The sequence below is a fragment of the Gavialis gangeticus genome, unplaced genomic scaffold (assembly GCF_001723915.1).
Source record: "Gavialis gangeticus isolate Ggan-Ray unplaced genomic scaffold, GavGan_comp1, whole genome shotgun sequence".
Classification (NCBI taxonomy): Eukaryota; Metazoa; Chordata; order Crocodylia; family Gavialidae; genus Gavialis; species Gavialis gangeticus.
In genome coordinates, this window is record NW_017729014.1 from 9,380,983 (window position 1) to 9,386,386 (window position 5,404).

Here is a 5,404-nt window from a genome sequence, read left to right on the forward strand (position 1 = left end):
CCCCCCTACTGTCCCAGCCCCATAATGGCTCCCCTGCCCACCCCACCTCCGAATACTCTAAAGTCAGACTGGTCAAAATTTTGCACTTGAGTGAGGCACACTAACTGTCAGCAAAGATACTATGGTTACTAATAAATTGGAAAAATGATCGGTTCTAATCCAACCCCAGTTTCTCTTTTTACCCTGACAATTTTAATACCTTGCATTTCCAAAACATTATGCATTGAAGCAGTTCTAAACACTAATTCACAAGAACTGGCCCCCACCCCAGCTGGTGAAGCAGGCATTTATCCTAACTGTGCAGACAAAAATTGAGTAGAAAGCAAGACAAGTGATTTGACCAATTTAACAGCAAATCTGGAAAACCTGGCTTTGAACTCCCAACTTCTAGCCCTGTGGTGTAACCACTAGTGAAAACTTCCTTGCAACAAGGAACCTTTTCATTGCATGCTTGCATTACAGCAAGCACCATCACACCCTGTTATTTATCATGTTTTGCCCTTATTATTGTGCAGGTCGCAAACAGAGCCTGCCCTGAGGAGCTGATGCTCTAAAAATATAAAATCAGAGGACAAAACAACCCAGGGGATCCAGAAGTTGTTAACAGTGAAAAGAAGGATGATACAAACCATAGTGGAAAATGGACATCTGGGTACAGTTCCTAAGTACCAGGGGCTTCCTGGGAGAGCTTGCTTTCAGCAAGTCATTTTCCACCTCTGGCCTCAGTTCTCTATGTGGGGAAAATATTTCCTTTCTCTCACTTTTTATCAGACTTGTCTATTTTGACAGAAACTTTTAGGGAGTAAGAACCGTTTCTCACAATGTGTCTGAACAACACCAAAGGCAGAACGGTTCACTCTACAGCAGCGACAAGGAAACCCAGTAATGTGAAAATTAGTACTGTAACTTATGACTATTTTGGAGGTTTGAGTCTGTAGCATTTTATTTCCCTGGTACTCCCGCAGCAAAAAAGCTTTCAGGAAAAGGTTGGGAATATAATATAATGCTATTATATGGTATGTGCTGTAACTCACAGGTCCAGTTCAACTGTGCTATTCAGCATGTTTCTATTGCATGTGGTGCCATAATGAAGAGTTGCAGAACATGGTCCATGGGAAATGTGATGCGATCCAGATAATCACCTTCACCTTGTTTACCTTCTCAAACAGTGCTGGTAAACTGTATGCTTTGTCAGTGCTACCTATGCCTTTTTTTTTATTGCACCACTTAGACTGATGTTGCATCATCTCACATAGTGAGAGTTCAACACAGCTTTGTGATTTCAGGGGCCTGCATAGTATGGTGCTGATCTGTGTCCCTCTGATGAGATAATTCAGAAGAGGAAACCAGAAAAAAGTGGGTGGAGGGGAGAGAGAAAGGAGAGTGATACTCCTGCTTTTCATTATTCAAAACTGAATGAACCACTTGAAAATCAAATGCATATGAGCTACAAAGCCCCTTATGATGCATCTGGGTGAAAGGTGCTGTATAAATATTCCTTGGGTAAGAGATCATCCTTGTGAGGGTTCTGAGAAATTGGTTGGAGTAACAAATATGTGCAGGGAACAATGCTGTTCTAGCCTTAAAACTGAGTAGGTCTTTCCCATCTCAAATTTCCATGATCCTACACCATGAAGAAAACTATATTTCATCAGGGACTGATTCGTCTCCAGCAGAAATCAATCAAAAAGCTCTGTCATCAAGAGCAAATATTAAGCCCTTACTTTGTACAGTTACTAGAGCATGAATTGTAGACTTGAGTCAGGAATAGCAATAGCATAATACATGCAACGATATTAATAATAAAAATATCTTACTTATTCCTTCCTTTGGACTTCCCAAAGTATTCTGTCTTATCTGTGTTTGTCTTACTGAAATTATAAGCTCCTCAGGACAGAAACTGTTTTTATTTTGTGCCTTGTCCAGTGGCAAACTTCTGATGCTTATAATGAAATACCAATAATATTTCTATCACACAACACCACAAGTGCCTTTATGCATAGAAAGAGCTTTAGAAATATTATTTATTTTTATATTTGGTGTAGTCACTCAAATAGTATCACAGTCCTCAAGCCTTGTTCAATGGACACTGGGTTAGGCATCTGATCTCAGTGTCTTAGGGAGAACAGTACCAACATGTAGAAAGATGCAATTTAATGCAATTAAACATAAACAAGAGCGGAAAGGAGAATGAACTGCAAAGACATAAGCCTGCTGCACATCTCCCTGCTTATTCTTATCATGTTCTCACCTCCCTTTTCATCAGCAATATCAGCCTTGCTTGTCTTAAACCTGCTTTTAACTTTTACTGATCCTGGCCTACGTTATGGCCTGCAATTATCAGATTCTCACACAAGTATCTCTGCAGCTTCTTACACAAGAGCACCCTGCATGCACTGATACGTAAGAAACCACTCTGCTGGTTAAGTACTGCATCTGTAAAGAGCATCCTGATAAAAATCATCCAGTAAAGATGGTTTGATGGGCAGTTGGGTTAATTTGGCGCTTTGTCTATTTAGGAAAAAATGTCAAATATATCCATAGATCCAAGCACTGGGTGTATCTGTGTCCCTCCGCCCTGCTATTACATACACTGCTTGTCTATCTACTGAGATCCTGTTCCTGCAAATGGGCCATATTAGTTCCTGTTTCTGTCACAGCTCAGCCTCTGCAGTTATGAACCCACATGCCCATCTAAAACCAGATGCCCAAATTTAATCACTACATAAGTGCAGAGAAATGAAACTTTGCAGGAGGAGTTTTTTTTCAGTTTGTGGGGTGGGAGAAAATAGAAAACTGGTAAATCCCAAAATGAGTCAGGTTGATATGGTATGAATTTACAAACAAGCAACTTCCAAACCACAGCAGTGGATTGAAAAGGGTCTTTTTGGCAGGCAGTCAAGTCCTGTGTGCCTGTTATTCCCACTGATTCTTATCTGAGGCTGTTGCTGCATTGTCTTGAATTCAGGGAAGGCTCCACTATAAAAACTCCAGCACAGGAAGTTCAACTTCCTCTCCAGCAGATTTCCTCCTCCACCTCCTTAAATGCAAGACAGCAGAGAGCACAAACAGGCCCTGTCTGTACTGACCAAAAAAATCTCACATGGTTGTCACCCCATTTGAATGCACACCTTTTGCTTCAACTAGAGATCCCCAACTCTGGAGCACTGAGGATGAGCGGTTCCTTGATAGCAGGTTTTTACATGTGGGAATATTCCAGGTGGAAGGGTTGCTTTGTGGTAATCACAGAAACAGTTTGGACCTAGCTGTTTATCAGATTCCCCTAGTAAATATAACCAGTAAGTGTAATGTGAATGACCTGTTAGTGTGGTTTATATTTTGTCTGTACTATGAAAAAACTCTCCTGGAAGGCAGTGTCATCAACCGGGTAAAATTCTGGCCTCACTGAAGTCAATGGCAAATATCCCACTCCCTTTAGCAGGGGCAGGATGTCACCCTCTGGCTTTAAACAGGTTTTAGCATTCTTTCCAACTATCTCTATAGGCTTCTGTGCGACTCTCAGACTACCGTGGATGCAAAAGAAGTGTTGTTCAGACTTAATTCTGTTACAGACTTCATCATAGCTGTGCAGTACCCACATGCTATATCAAGAGAGCACCCTGAGTATGCATTTAACTTAAGCTGCCAAACTGTGCTTTCACCTTACAGATTTTTCCACTCTCACCCTGTACCTCCGAAGTGAAACAAGCTTTGAGGGGGAAAGTGCAGTTCTGTTGGCATAAATGCACCCACACCAGGAATTTCAGCCAGCACAACTGTGTCAGAAATCACACATCTGACAGGCATGGCAGAATTCAAAGTGCAGAGTATGATTCTCAAAAAACAACCTAGTCCATATAGATGCACAAAGAAACTGTGCTAGGCCCTCGTCTGACAGCCATTTTTAAGCATGGATGTCAATAGCATGGTGCAACCTTTAAGACAGATGGGGTCTCAGAGCCTGAAAGCTTTCTTCTGAAGGTCCATGTTTATAAAAAGGGGAGGGACCTCAGCCAACCCCAAATGCCACTGCTTACATCAGGATTCAAGTGCCTTTCAGAGGCAATGTATTTAAAACCCATACCATACCACCCACTCATGCATGCACACATACAAGAAAAAGAATAAATGAGCCACAACAGCACTGAGAACGCTCACACTGGCAGAGCTTAATAAATAATAAATAGCAAGGCAGTCAATACCAAATGTCACAGGGCTATGCAGAATCTAAATGCATATCAGCTGACTGAGGCATATTAGCAAACCAGTGTTGTGCTCTGATTTTAGGCCCTAAAATAATTTTGGGGAGTGGAGGAAGGTTTACAAAGATTACTGGAAATAGTTAATTCATTTTCGTTTCTTTTTTAATGTATTTGTATTGAATCTATTCCATGCAGAGATTTAAACCACAATGTATTACTGCACCAGAACAAGAAAATGAAACTGAGTAGTCTATTTTAAGCATGCAAACTGAGTGAATTGCATTGGTAAACCAAACTTTTAAATGGTGAAAAGTACATTCACTCTCTCAAATTCTAATTCTGTAAGGTGTGCTGGTAAAGCAGAGTACTGATTTCGAGAGAAACGTCTGGCTTACCATGACACAAATTTTGCTTCAGAGTTACTTTAGGTGGTGACCCAAAACCCACAGGATTCAGAAAAAATCAAGGGGAGGGAAGAAAATGGGGAAATGAAACTATTTAATTACATTATTATTTAAAAGCAATAATTAAATCCAAAGTAAATACATTGTACACACACCTTACAGCAGTCTAAGTTAACAGTCCAGAATGCTGCAATAAACTAAATTGTTTGAAACCATCATTGTGCATTACGATAGCATTTTCAGGACGATGAAGTGAAAAGCTTTCTTAGGCCTCCATGGTGCTGATTCCTTTGTGCAAGGTTTTGAGCCCCTCCAGAAGTCACAGAAGTGGCTGGGGAATTTTAGTTATTTGCAGGGCTGAGTCGACGGTCTCAAAGCAGGACACATCTAACAATTCTCTGGGTTGTTTGCTGCTAGCTGTTATATTACCAATGCAAATCCCTAATGGTACCAGTGCGGTAGAAGTCACAAAAGATACAATGGTCTTTATGTTTTGCTGGATTAGCATGATACACATCACTAATGTACCAGCATAACTCAGCCTAAACACACACAGGCAATATTATAGCTCTGTTTTTGGCCTTAGTAGCTAAGAAATGTGTCGGCATGTTGCTTATAGTACAATATAAAACCTGTTTTCCAGCTGTTATAATTCTGCAGTAAAAATGTCCTCAATCAAGGGCTGAAACCCAACATACAATAGTCAGCTCATAAGATATTTTTTTATTACAGAACCTGAAACTAATTTGTTCAGCTAATTGGAAGTTTCATAGTTTCATAGTTTCTAGGGTCAGAAGG

At 40.5% G+C, this 5,404-nt stretch overlaps 1 long non-coding RNA gene across 1 annotated transcript in view; it reads right to left on the reverse strand.

Annotated features, from left to right (window-relative positions):
* Positions 1–5,404, reverse strand: part of LOC109293652 — a 23,403-nt gene that overhangs the window by 789 nt on the left and 17,210 nt on the right. The gene's annotated exons all lie outside the window — the stretch shown is intronic.